At 41.0% G+C, this 14,977-nt stretch overlaps 1 long non-coding RNA gene across 2 annotated transcripts in view; it reads right to left on the reverse strand.

Annotated features, from left to right (window-relative positions):
* Positions 1-14,977, reverse strand: part of LOC140741858 (uncharacterized) — a 36,306-nt gene that overhangs the window by 8,767 nt on the left and 12,562 nt on the right. The window contains exons 1-2 of one of the 2 annotated variants that reach the window (XR_012102147.1): positions 6,434-6,640; positions 145-252 (exon numbers count right to left, since the gene is read on the reverse strand). This is a non-coding gene — a long non-coding RNA (uncharacterized lncRNA). Of the gene's footprint in view, positions 1-144; positions 253-6,433; positions 6,641-14,977 lie in introns of those variants that run through there. The other variant, XR_012102145.1, reaches the window with a different exon arrangement.

A 14,977-nucleotide genomic window follows, 5' to 3' on the forward strand; every position in this document is an offset into this window, starting at 1 on the left:
TCAGAAAATCATCTCCACTGACTTCTGGCAAGCTCTGGTCTACAGCTGCTCCTTGATCAGCAAACACAACGATGTTGAGAACCTGGAGCCCACGTATCAGGAGCTGACAGGAACCCTGAATCAGTGGCAAAACAAGCAGGTCACCTCACAAGTCACTCTCCAGCAGCCTTGTCAGGCACTTCCTGCCCCACCTCTGGTCTCCCTCATCAGTCTTATTAGTCACCTCAGAACACCCAAGACCTGAAGCAATCTCTGGGGAATAAAAATAGAAAGAAGAGTTAGTCCCTCATGTTCAATAAGTGCAGTGACAGTAGTTTGGTTATTGTAGCATGCATCTTGTGTTTAAACTACAGTCACTGATATAGAAGTTCAAACTACTTTCCAAGCCACAAGACAGCATTAATCCTTTTGGAATCATATAATTCTCATAAAACTTTCCTTACCCCTTACAAGTCATACAGTTCTGTATCACAATAGGTTATCTGCCACTCTTTCACAAATTAGTTTTATTTAGTCTCAAGAGAATAACAAAAAAGAAAAGCTAGAGAGAAGCCAATAGTTCTTAAAATGAATATTCTTTTGATCAATAATTCAGATCAATATTATAATAAAATCTTTTCTGAATACAGTAATCCCCATGTTACAGAGGGCTTGTGCTCCCTCAAAACTGTCAACGTGCGACAAAAATTGAAGAGTTGTTTTTTTCGTATATTTTGTTAATTCAGTTTTTATATTCTCTCACATAAATTCCAAGAGTGATTTTTTTAAATTCCAAATCCCCTATATTTTGGTGGTGATTTGTGAATTCTGTAAGAATGAATTTCTACTACACAAAAATGACATAATGCACTATTATTTTGCCTTGTGTAATTTAATTTCTATGCAGATGATATGAAAAATATACAGAGGAACTTTATCAACCGGACTGTTTTTTTCTCAGTTTCTTTTGAACAAGCTGATTAAATTATCATGTAAATAACTTGCATGGTAACCCCCCTGAGTTTAGCACCACAATTTGTGTTTTTTCTGTCGATGAAACATTTCTTTATCCTTTGGCACTTCATTATTAAAATTTATGCACACACACAAGGATAATTTGGTGGCTGCCAGTTAATTAGCCAGCATTGTTATTCACAGTGCATTTGAAGGTTCTGGGTGTGGTGTAGGTACAGAGCTGACACTCTGAACCGTGCTAATGTACAGGGTACGAGAGACATACAACAATCCATCTGCACACCCACTCAGGGAGGATATGGGGACTGCAGTGCACCAAATGAGTAAAGGTGGCCAGAATTTTGTGGGTTAGTCACACACATCACTGACCCTGAAGGAAGTTGCTTATAAGGCATCATTGACATCTGTTATGAATTTCCCCTCATCTGATGTCTGTGTGAAGGATCCCCTTCAAATCAGCCACTGTGATGACATCAGCTGCCTGATCAACACAACACATTATCACAAACAGAAAAGCAAGGTAAAAGCATTGAGTTCTCTACATCAATTTTGTCTAAATTGTGGTAATATTTCCTCCCTCCCCTTTCTCTCTTTTTCCATTCTGTAGTTTGGCTCTCGTCTTACCCTTGCTCTTCTACTAAGCCACCCATCACCTTCCTCAGGTGTCCCCCCTCCTTCCCTTTCTCCCATGGTTCACTGTCCTCTCCTGTAAGATTCCTTCTTTTTCAGCCCTTTACCACTTCCACCTCTCAGCTTCTTACTTCATCCCCCACCCCTACAACACACACACCTTCCCCCTCAACTCTTTTTCACCTATTACCTGCCAACTTGTATTCCTTCCCCTGCCCACCTTCTTATTCTGGCTTCTTCCCCCTTCCTTTCCTGTCCTGATAAAAGACTATTCAGTCTTCTCCATAGATGCTGCCTGACCTACCTCACTCCTCCAGCACTTTTATGTGTGCTCAAGATGAAACCATGCCTTTAAGTCCTTTAGGTGCTGTGTGACAACTATAGGTGTTGCATCCTAGCTGTCTATGTGACATGCAAGCCAGGGTAGTACAACATGGAGAGCAAGCTATTGCCCATGCAGCAGACTCCCTTTCCCCAGCAACTGACAAATCCAAAGGAATGGCAGAGACTGACACTGTCTGGCATTAGCAGCATCGCAGCAGTTGCCAATCAGCATTGAACTCAACGTTGGACTGCCTAACAGACTCCAGCTCTGGATTATTTCTTAGGGTTTACTACTGGAAGCCTTCCCCATGGGTGGGTACAGCCGAAGGCAGCAGTGATTTGAGATCAGTTTTTCTCTACCTCGGCGAGCTGCCAACCACAGCTGATGAGAGAGGCCCATCTGCCTGAAGCGACTGGTTTAAAGGCTTCAGTAGCCAGCCTGCGCCCGTTCTCCTGTCAGTAGAAATGGTTCTGCCGGGCTTATCCCCACTACCTCTCCGGCTATGACAATCTTAAAGGAAACAATATTTATTCATTTCACAGAATATCAAGACTGAACAGTCATACAAGATTAAGATGGAAATTGAAATACCAGAACTAAAAATGCAAAAGGGAATGAAGATATAAGCACATAAGAAATTATTTCAAAAGTCAGAAAACTTCCACGTTGTAATTAGGACACTATTAGAAATCATGCCTGTATCTCAAAAAGCAGAATGCAGTATTTTAAGATTACTTTACATGTAGTTTGTAAACACCTGTATTCTTTGTCAATTCATCAAGTTTTCTTAAATAAGAGAAGGCCACTGCAAAACAGTGTGAATTAGAATTTATTTCAGTCTTACATCCATCCCCTAATGTGAGGGACTAAAAATCTGCATTATGATTTTGTTGCAATGTACAGATATGTGAATTTAAACGTCTAATGGCTTATAGAAAGAAGCTGTCCCATAGCCCTGATGATCTTCCAGGCCTTCTTTTCTGCACCTGCTGCTATAAATGTCCTCAATGGAGGGAAGTTCACATCCACAGATGTGCTGGGCTGTCCGTGCCACTCTCTGCAGTGCCCAACGACAAAGGTTGATACAGTTCCCATAGCAGGTGGCGGTACAGCCAGTCAGGATATGTTCAATGGTGCCCCTGTAGAAGGTCTTGAAGATTTGAGGGCCCATGCCAAACTTCTTCAGTTACCTATGGTAGAAGAGACGCTGTTGTGCTCTTTTTCCCAAAAGGTCGGTGTGTACAGTCCAGGTGAGATAGTGAGGAACTTGAAACTACTCACCCTCTCAACTGTGGACCCATATGTGGTATATAATAGAGTGAAAATCATGAAAAGCTATATAATTTCCATATTAAATTGTGCAAATGTGGAAATCTGAAATTTGCTATCAGTTGCAAAATGGAAAACACTGTCATTTTTTTTGTTTCACCAGCCATAAAATTCAAGCTAATAAGTCAGGCCATTGCAACACAGAACACTGATGTTGGTGTTAAGGTTTATTACCGATTTTCCTTGCCACTGGTCAATGCTACACCTAATTCCAATATCCAAGCCCACTGTTAAAATAAGGTACATTTTCCACCATTTATTTATAATATCTTGGAAATTATTTTAAAATGTTGATTAAAATAATTTTCATGGGTTCCTTTTCTAAGCTCAAATAGCATAATATAACTAACAAAAGCCACCTGGCCCAAGGCCACATAATGGTAAATAAATAAAATCAGGAACAATTTATACCAAGCAAACTTCAACTTTAAAAGGTCTAGGCCACAGTACACATAGCTCAGCCTTTCAGAAGAATTGTGCAATCAGTAGGACAAGGTTCGACACTCTGGTTGCTCTCAAGTAACATGATTATCATGGACGTCATCAAATGCGATCAACAGGAATAACTTTTTAGAAAAATCAATGGCAACAGTCACAATAATTTTAAAACAACAGACTGTACCCAGTGCAGTGTTGTTCTCAATACTGAGGCTGTTAATTAAAATGTTGAGAACATATTTGTATTATTCAGCATTAGTTTTGCAGCTCGGTAGGTTTCAACACTCAGAGATTGACTGTATAAAATGTTCTATAAAGGGATGGTTGCCAATTTCAGAAATGTCTTTTATTTACACAAGTCTCACATTCCTAGCAAGACCAACCCTTTACAATTGTACAGTTATGTGATTTGACAAGCAATAGTTACTTGCAGCGCAGGTCAGCTGAGAACACAAGAATGTTATCATTGATTCCCTAATGGAAATGTGCTTAACTATTTTAAACCATGATAACTTCAAGTGATTTATGACAGAAATTGTAACAAGATTGTTTTTCCCCACAAACTGCTATTAACTGCTATGATATGAAAGGGGTTAAGAAAACATCTTTCTTTTCCTGGGTATTATTTTCGAATGCTGTTAAATTTTTAATGAGTCACAGGATTGTTTTCTCCTAATTTGCTCCCTATAGTGACCTCTTCCCTCAACCATTCCCTGAAGCAAAGTAAACCGTACTCCAGCATTCTTCTAGGGAAAGAAATGTCTTCCAAAGACTTTCCTCATTATCTTTGTGAGGATTTCAAATTTATAACTCCCTATTTCTTTTTCCTCAGCCAAAGAAAATGGTCCTTCCTTTGTCACTTTATCAAATCTTTCACAGTTTTAACTCCCTATTAAATTTCCAGCAATTCTCATTCGCACGCACAAAATGCTGGAGGAATTCAGCAAGTGAGGCAGTCGATATTTCAGCTGAGATCCTTCATCAGGACTCTTAAATCTCTAAAGCTTTAGCCACTGCAGATGTAATAGTCCCAATATCTTGAGGATTTCTTAATAGCTTGAGGATCCCTGGTGGCAACTTTGTGAACCTAATAGTGAACATCTTTTAGGCTCTCATAACCTTCCTGTATTAGAATGCCTTCAACGCCACAGCATACTCTACAACATAGTATTTTGCATAAATTCATCTTCAGTTTTTGCTTTTGCATTCTATGACCCTAATTATAAAAAGAATCTGCATAGAAGTTCATCTCCTTAAGGTAGCAACTACAGTAAAATGCTGTTAGCCTAGAATATTTGGACCATTGGTGATGCCAAGTTGGCAAATTTTCAGGGCTACTGGATGGCAATATATCAACACATTTTTTTTTTTTTTTAATTACATGGTAGTATAACAAATTCTCCAGTGAACCCAGTAAGTTAAAAGGTAGAGTAGGAAGAATGTCCCTGATGAGTTTCAGGTGAGCAGGATAAACAGGACCCAGGGGAGTGTTAAACACAGATGGGAAAAGGGTCCTGGCAAGTTTAGAGTAAATGTGGGGCAAAGGCCACCATTGAGTTTAAAAGGAAAGCAGAAAAGAGTCCCTGGTTTATTTGAAGTGACCCTGGGAAATGGAACACTAAAAGGTGTTTTAAAGGGGCATTTGTAGAATGGGGCAATGGAAGGAGGTCAAATCAGGACTGTGAGCTTGGGGTGTCTGGGTAAGCACCACAGAGGGCTTGGAGGTGCCCAGAGGAGGGACAAGGAATGAGATTTACTTTTACTTTCTGAAAACCCACCCTCAATTCAGTTAGCACCAATACCAAGGAACCTACCCATGGAAATCTGCTTTAAGTTGTACATTAGCAAACCCAACACACATTGAAATGTCATACTGATTACAAGGCGGATGGGAGAAGCTACGACGGCTCTTAACAGTGACTCCTTCAAGCTCATCTGCGGAAGCAGCTTAATTTCTACCTTCAAATGTCTCTCCTTCTCCTTTTCAAGGTGGATGGATTCCTGGTGGAAACCCTGACCTAGACTTACACTCAGACTTTGGTACTTTGTGGTAGTACAACCTACTCCCGGGGGCTCATAACGGGCCGTTTTTTGATATCCCAAGGACGTGGTCTAGAAGACGAGTGCACCTTTGGGGTTCTGAGGCTTCATGGCCCCGTGGACGGGCCAACTCTATGCCGGTGCCGCCGACAGAATCGCTACAGGAGAAAAGGGAACATCAGGAACAGCTGTTGGGGGCTCTGTACTCAGCAAATCGATTGGTCTCTTTCTCATTGGAGGGGGCGAGTCTGTTGCCTATTCTGGAGTCAGAGAACTGGGGGGGCGGGACACAGGAGACTTTAATATTGTCGATCAGCAAGTTATTTTTTGGTTAGGTCTCCCCTCTCGCTGTGAAAGGCTGTAACCTCTCTGTCCCTTTATCGGGCAGAAGGGGAGAGACACTGTGGCATGTCAAATGGCCAAGTGAACAATTGGATTTTTTTTTATCTTTCTTGGGGGCTTTGCTATTAATTGCTTGGTGCTGATGCTTTTTTCCCTGAAGTGGGTTTGGGGGGGGGGGGGGAAATCATTTGTTTGCTGCTGCTTGTGCATGGGGAGGTGAGTGGGGGGGGGGTGCTGCAGGGTTCTGATGATCTTTTACTGTCACTCATTCTTTGGGGCACTCTTCTATCTTCATGGATATCTATGAAGAACAAAAATTTCAGGTCGTACATTGCAGACATTTCTTTGTTATTAATCGAGCTGTTGAAAACTTACTGAAATCCGGCATCTGTAGAAGTAACCAGTGACCCATGCAGGCTACTCGTACACTGCTGCAAACCCCAGGGGTGGTATCCAGGCACAGACAGTCTGTCATTCAAAACCCGTCCACATGAACAGGGTCCTCCAGAGTTAGAATGCTCAAAGGACCCAAGAAAAATATTTGCTGACTTCACAATCTCTGCAGTAAGTCATTGATTTCCATTAATGTTTTACTTTTTATTTAAAGTGGATCACTTAAAAACATGGTGCTACGTAACCTAACTTCTACACATCATAAGTAGGCATAATGATAAAAGTGTGTGGACATTATTTCATGTGCTCTGGAAGTTATTTGTTTTGATAACTTATTTTTAATTAATAACATGACAATAATTTCACATCTGATCTGACATAATGAACAATCACTTGCATTCACCTGCAAGATTTTACCAACCTAGTATGCTCTCTCATGTGATGGGATAATGGCAAAGTTTCTCCTGTAGAAAGATGTGGATCACCAATGCTGTTGCATTAGTTAATTGATCAAATGGTTATATGCTGTAACTCAAGTTATAGAAGAATCTTCAACTTCTATAGAAATATACCAGTGATCTTGCTGTTTTCCAGCAAGCAAACTGGGACTTGACTGCACTTCATTAAATTATTGAATTTTACAGCACAAAAGGAGATTCAGTCCGTTATGTGTATTGTGGGAGCTCTTTGTTGGTCCAACCAATTAAACCTTCTGTTGTAACTGTGAGCAAAGTCACCGGAGAGACACTGAAGCTAGTGGATATAAAAGTGTTTTATTCAGCATTTGTGGTACTCTTGGAAGAAGAGACCTCCTTTAACCAATATTACATGATATTTTTATATGCTAAAGATCAAAAAACAATTCTATAGTTACAATGTATCTACAGTACTTCCTTTGAATTACATATACTGTAATTTTCAAACACCTTCTTCGCACCCACACTCCAGACTCCCAAAATGAATGTTAATTCCCTCCCACTCTAGGCTGCATTAAGCATTTGAGGTCTAAGTGGAGGATTTCTTTGTTTGCAATTGACCCCAACCTGCAGCTCCTTGAAGCCCATTGTTCTGAGCTGCATTTTAAATTCAGTCTGGAATCCACATTCAAATATGCAGAATGGCTGCAGTTGAAATTAATATTTGTTATAGACCCTAACTCAAGAGTACACCCCAACATCTTATCCCCTTATTTATTTTCCTGTGTCCAACAAGTTCAGGGCCAATAGATAGCCATTACAGTTGATATCATTACTGCCACCAGGATGTCTCAACTGAGGTGTAACGTTTGAGACCACTCAAGTAAATCCACAAATATTTTATTATTTTAAGTGGAGTTTAATATCATGGCCATATTTCTTGGTTGAATCACTATTTCATATCTCAAACCTAGTGGAAAACAGCATAATGAGGAATACTTGGAAAAATGAATTGGACTTGCTAAAGTCTTTGTGCAAGTGTTGTTATTTCTTAAAATTGTTATCTTGTAAGCCCTACTTGTCTGGGTTCAGAATGATTTACTCCCCTGTTTACTAAACATTTTAGTAGTTATATTCAGAAGTACATGGCTAAAAGGGACTAAAGATGAGGTGGAGTTCTCATGGAAGTTGGCATTAGATTGGGAATATCTCTAGCTCAGGATCAATGACCTGTCTCTGAATGTACAGCCACAATCAGCTGTGATAAGCCAATGTCTTGATCAGTTACACACATGAGATTCTGTACATGCTGGAAATTTTGAGCAACAAGCACACACAAAATGCTGGAGGAACTCAGCAGGTCAGGCACCATCTATGGAGGGGAATAAACAGTCGATGTTTCATCCAAAACAGGGCAGGAAAGGAAGGGTAAGGAGCTGGGGAGAGGGGTACAAGCCAGGAGATGATGGGAGAGGCTAGGTGACTGGGGCAGATTGGGGGGGGGGGGGGGGGTTGGAGAAAGGGGGGAGTAATGCAATAAGCTGGAAAGTGACAGGTGGAAGAGATAAAGGGATGAAGGAGGAGGAATCTAATAGGGGAGTAAGGGAAGGAAGTGGAAAACCAAAAGGAGGTAATGGGCAGGTCATGAGGACAGAGAAGAAGATGGGGTAATCAGAATAAAGAATAGAAAAATAGAGAAGGGGGGTGGGGATGCAAATAGAGGAGAGTATTTACCAGAAGTTGGAGAAATTGATGTTTATTCCATGAAGTTGGAGGTTTTCCATGCAGAATATGAGGTGTCTCTCTTCCAATCCATGTTTGACCTGATTGTCGCAGTAGAGAAGGCCATGGACAGACATGTTGGAATGGGAATGGGAAGTCAGGAGATCCTGCTTTTTCCAGCAGAAAGATACTTGGCGAACTAATCCTCCAATCTAAGCCGGGTCTCACCAATGTAGTGGTGGTTACACCGAGAGACTCGCAGGTGAAGTGCCACCTCATCTGGAAGGACATTTTGGGACCCTGGTATATGGGCAGGTGTAGCACTTGTCATGGTCACAGAGGTAAGTGCCAGGAGGGAGATCAGTGGAGTAGGGAGTCAGATAGAACTTTCTCCCTACAAAAAGGAGGGGGTGAGAAAAGAATGTTTCCAGGGACCTCAACTTGTCTTACCCATCCACGTGACCACAGGCTACACACTTCTTGTACCGAGTGAAAGGTGGTTTGGACTGGAGGGACTTTTAAAGGACCTGTTATCCATTTCTCAAATCAACTCCTCTATCGTGAATCCGGAGACAAGCTCATTTTAAATATATAACTGGGCAAGCACTTTCAAGGTGTCAGATTTTCAATCCATTATTGAGAATAACCTAGTCTCAGAAGTCCTTATAAATGGAACTAGATAGATAGATAGATACTTTATTCATCCCCATGGGGAAATTCAACATTTTTTCCAATGTCCAGCACCCTGTCGCTGAAACTGCTTCTCTGTCTCTGGATGGTGCTATGTAGTGGATGTTCAGGGTTTTCCATAATTGACCGTAGCCTACTCAGCGCCCTTCGCTCTGCTACCGATGTTATACTCTCCAGTACTTTGCCCACGACAGAGCCCGCCTTCCTTACCAGCTTATTAAGACTAGGCTATTGATGTAGTTTCTGTCTGGCGCACCCTCTTCAAATGTGTTCCCAGTTGATTATACAATGTTATTTTACCACCACCCCTCCCCCCATACATCCTCACCTCACCTTCATGAGACAGAGGAGGGGTTGAGAGACAGGATCAGCAAACCAAAAGAAAACACTACCACAGCAGCACTTAATCCACAGGCTCCGCAAGTAAAGCTGCATTTCTTCCCGTGTATTGAGCCAAAAGATTAATAACACCAAAGCCTTCCCTTCTGCTCAATGTAAAAGTTATTACAAAGTGATACAAAATATGAGGATAGTTTGGGTTGAAATTCTGCTTGAGTGCATTGGCAGTACAATTCATTTTGGACTGTCTCTACATTAACTAAACAGTTGGTTTTAAAACCTCTCTCATTTATCAAATGTATCATCAGAGTGATATTCATCCCATTCTTGAAACAAGCAGGCTATGGGAGCAGGATTTCTTGTCAAGAACTGAAATTATGAAGAAGTAGTAAAATGTTGCCCACAATGCAAGCTGAAATTTTTTCTATTTTGTCCAGGCATGCCAAATGCTGCATGACAGGGCAGGTTTTTAAAACCTGTAAATTTCCATGAAGGGTTTTGATATCTGATTTAGACATTTCTCAGAATAACTGATGCCAAGATTACAGGCATCCGTTAGTCTCGTGAGACCATGGATTTGCACCTTGGAAGGTTTCCAGGGCGCAGGCCTGGGCAGGGTTGTATGGGAGACCGGCAGTTGCCCAAGCTGCAAGCTTTCCCCTCTCCACGCTACCGATGTTGTCCAAGGGAAGGGCAAGGACCCAAGCAGCTTGGCACCGGTGCCGTCGCAGAGCAATGTGTTGTTAAGTTCCTTGCTCAAGGACACAACACGCTGCCTCAGCTGAGGCTCAGACCAGTGACCTTCAGATCACTAGGCCAATGCCTTATCCACTAAGCCACGGACCAACGCATGCCAAGGTTAAGGAAGGCATTTTTGTTCATCCACAAATCAAACAGGATATCAATGATAGGCAATTCGAAGAACTTCTAGTGGGGCTGGAGAAAAATCACATGGAAGGCCATCAATGTTGTTGTTACAAATTTTCTTGGCAACTTCAGAGCACCAAACTATGTGCAGCTGGTTGACAACATGCTTCAAGCATACAAACCACGAAGTTCGGCAGATCACAAAAGATTCATTTTCTGCTTTCCATTTAGACTTCTTCCCTGCAAATCCTGGTGCTGTCAGTGATGATTTCGGTGAAAGGTTTCACCAAGACAATGCTGGCTGAATATTGTTGGACACTTGAGCAAGAAACCTCAGACACTGAGTACAAATGAAAATCATCAACAAAACATTTTTAGCTTAGTTAAACTATTGAAAAGTGTCTGCACCATTAGTAATTAGACGCATTATATTCAATAAAAGTTCATTTTTGTTTCTCCAAACTCCAAAATGATACAAATAGTCTGAAATTATATTTGTGTTCAGCTTCAAGCAATTTATCACAAACCAAACAAAAAAATGTGAGGAAGCAAAACTTCAAAAAAGATTTGCTGCCCAGTGTTATCACAATAAAGCTAGGCAGCAAAATAGTGATGCTGTTTGTGGAATGGGCCTATGAAAGTTTGCTTTTTTCTAAATTTAACACAGCAGCAGAATTATTCCCGTGATGCCTGGATGATAGAACTCCAAGTCCAGGAGAGGCCAATGATGCCATCAAACATCCATTCAAAATCTCAAGAACACATCTAGAGCTGAGAAAATCTGGTGCTAAATTGACTTAATACTTTCACTCATTCCCTGTTCTCTCCTGTCAATTGGTGCTTCAGTTGATTTTGGTTCTGAAAACACAGATGAAAGTACATCAGATGACTTATAATTGGCATGGAACATCTGATATAAAGTAAACTCAACAACTGCATTTTATGTACTCAGTGCAGTGCCAAAAGCTAACCTTGAATTGATTATGAAACTGCTTTATCATTGACCTTCAGACTGGGCGAATTTAGCAAATTTACATTGGGATTGGTGCTGAATGCGTGAGATCTTTGTGCTGAGGTCCAGTGTGCAAAAATCTCTCTAGGGTCAAGGAAAATAAAAGTTTTAAATTTTCCTGTGAGTGAAGGTGAAGAAAAAATGGTAATTAAGCCTCATGTTGGGAGTCCAGGACATATTGATAAGTGGACGATATAAGCGTCTAGGCACTGCACACCTCTGAATATATACCATTAATAAAAACCAAATAATTAAATGCCCAACATCAAATCACACTAGCTACAGAATCAGATTTAATATTACTGGCAAGTGTCGTGAAAAATGTTGTTTTGCGGCAGTAGTACATTGCAATACACAAAAAAACTATGAATCATAATTTTAAAAAAATATATACACACACTAAATAGTGCCAAAAGAAGGTGAGGTAGTGTACATGAGTTCATTGTCCATTCTGAAATCTGATGGCGGTAGGGAAGGAGCAGTTCTTAAAACATTGAGTGCTCCAAAGTGCTTCAGGTCACTAGTTACCGAACCACATTACGTATCTGTGTTGCCACTTTTAAGGATCAATGAATGTATTCCAGGGTCCCTCTGTTCTTCATTGTTCCCCAAGACCATAGCATTCACGGTGCATCTCCTCACCTCGAGTCCTCCCAAAATGCATCACCTCACATCTGTCTGAATTAAACTCCACTGCTACTTGTCCCCTCTTTTCACCAATGCATCACTATCTTTCTGCTGACAATCTCTGTGTCATCAGCAAACTTATCAAACACACCCCCTACATCCAAGTCAATCAATCCATATTACAAACTGTAAAAATCTCACTTTTGATCCTTGTTGGACACAACTAATCACAGGGATTGTGGATTCGCATCCTCCTCCCATGGCCAACAGTATCCAGCGTAGAGGAGAACATATCATGAGCACTGAGTGATGACAGAAGTGCGAGTAAACCAGTTCTCCACCTGAAAGAACTGTGTGGGTCCTCCTGGATTCTGAGCAATAGGGCACGATTGCATTTCCTGTGGTTACGTATGAAAACTGTCACAGGAAGGGGAGTGATCACTGAAAATAGAAGAATACATCAGGGAGTCATAAAGGAGAGTGGCTCTTTTGGAATACTAATCAGGGAGGGGAAGACTTGGTGGTGGAATCTCACAGAAGGTGATGGAAATTCCAAATAATGATTCATCGAATGCAGAGGCTGGTGGAGGTGAGAACCAGGGGAACTCTTCACTTGCTCTGTCCAGTATAGAATGTGAGAGCAGAGGAGCAAAATGTAGGTGAGATAGGTTTAAGGGCTATGTCCATTAGAAAAATGGTATGAGAAAAGCTATAGTTAAGAAGCACCCATGTGGGAAGTTTCATCCGCAGTGCAGATACAATGGAAAAAGAGCAAGGGGGAGAATGGATTGGAGTCCTTACAGGAGCCAGTACTGTCAATAAAGCAATGGGAGAATGTTGGCGTTTAACGGATGTTTGTGAATATCCTATACCCTGAGATAGCGACAGAGAGATGAAAATGGGGAATGGAAGACTCAGCAATGGATCAGATGGACACAGGTGCAGGATGCAATGAAAATGCTGAGTTCTTTATGAGAAACGGAAGCACCACATGGACTGTTCCATGTATCCACTGTAGCTTGGGCTCATAGCCATCCCATCCCACTTTAATGAATGGAACTGAAGGAAAACTTGTTCAATCTGAAACCATGGTCACCACGCTGATGATTGTGTTTGTAGAGTGGAATTGGAGGATGTTTGTGTGGATGGATAGATATATCCATGGTAAAGAGGTTAGCACCAAGCTGTCGTCTCCAAGACCATCAAGGGCTTCACTTCCTCAGAGATCTTCCCTTCGTGGTCTCAAGCCTCAGTTTCTTAACCCTACACAACTCACTTCTGCCTCTTACACTAGATCCACATCAGGATGTGCGGGCAGATCAATTTTCATATTCAATGTGGGATTCCGATCTATTTACACCATTCTGTGTTGTTATTTCACTGTTCATTTTCAATAAACCAAACATAAGTAATCAGATCACAAGCTGAAATAGGAACATCAAACATTATTCAGTTCACAACACAATTACATAATATCTTTCCCCCAAACTTAATCTTAACCCTTATTATATATTATCATTATCACCAAGCTCTTCAAATAATTTCATAATTCTTGCTTAAGTGTGTAATACCTGCAAAATAATTCACTTTGCTTCATTTCTGAAGTGGATACAGGATCAGGGTGACAAAAAGGACAGGAAAGCATGTGGGATTTCCTAACCCCTTGCAGGAGTGTTTTAAGTGGCATCGTTTTTCCTGTAGTCCTGACAACCAATGAGTTTATGTCTTTTTTCCCTCTCTCTCTCACCCACCCCTTCCCTCTCACATGACAGGAGTCCTGTTGTAGAAATCCCCATTACTTTTTCTGTCCTTAGCAGAGTTTGTAAGTAACATGGGCTTGAGAGACAAATCACTTTCTTTTCTGGTGTAAACTTCCAAATTTATAGTCAGTGAAGACCTCACAAATATCAAATCCATATGTGGTTGATAGACCCTTTAGCCTAAACTGTACAATGCTGACAGTGATGCTTATCCATTCTAATCTATTTTGCCTGCATTAGGCTCATATCTCTCCACCTATCTCCTGTCCAAATTCCTTTCTAACATTAAAAGTATATCTGTCACTATCACTTCCTCCGGCAGCTCATTCCCTCAATCAGCACCCTCAGATCTCCTTTAACTTCCTCCCCTCCACCTTAATCCATGCCCTCCTGTCTTAGAGAACCCAACTCCAGCAAAAACACTCTATCTACCTTATCGATGCCTCTCATTATTTTATGAAGCTCTACAAGGTCGCTTCTCACCTGAATTCCACCAAGAATAAACCCAACCTATCTATTCTCTCTCTATAACTAAAGCCCTCCATTCCAGGCAACATCCTGGTGAATCTCTTCTGCACACTTCCTGCTACCACATCCTTCCTGTAGTACACAAATCATAAAAAGCCAGTAGGCGGATACAGCTACAATCAAAAGGCTAAGAAGTTGTCTGTTTGCCTTTGTGCAATGATAAAGATCAACACAATCTTGCATTTAGATACAACTGACAAAGCAGTGTTTCAATCATCTACGTAACTGATGAAAGAGCTGCAGAAGTGCATAAGTGGAATTTAAATCATTTTTCTGGGTTTTCTATGGATCCTACAAGAATTTTTAATCACTCAGTTTTCAATGCACTGACTACAGTTAGTGTATGAAGAAATCAAGGTGAATCATCACTTCACCTTCAAACCCTCTATTTCCATATTCAACAAAACATCCCCTGCAATTTCTGCCAATTTCATTGCAATTCCTCTACCAATCACTCTTTTCCTCTCTTTTAGCATTCTGAAGGGACTATATTCCTTAGGATTATATTCCTTGGAACATCAAAGATTGAAAGATTTGATAAGAGGTATATAAAATTGGGAGGGGT

This window comes from Hemitrygon akajei, chromosome 2, assembly GCF_048418815.1.
Source record: "Hemitrygon akajei chromosome 2, sHemAka1.3, whole genome shotgun sequence".
NCBI lineage: Eukaryota > Metazoa > Chordata > Chondrichthyes > Myliobatiformes > Dasyatidae > Hemitrygon > Hemitrygon akajei.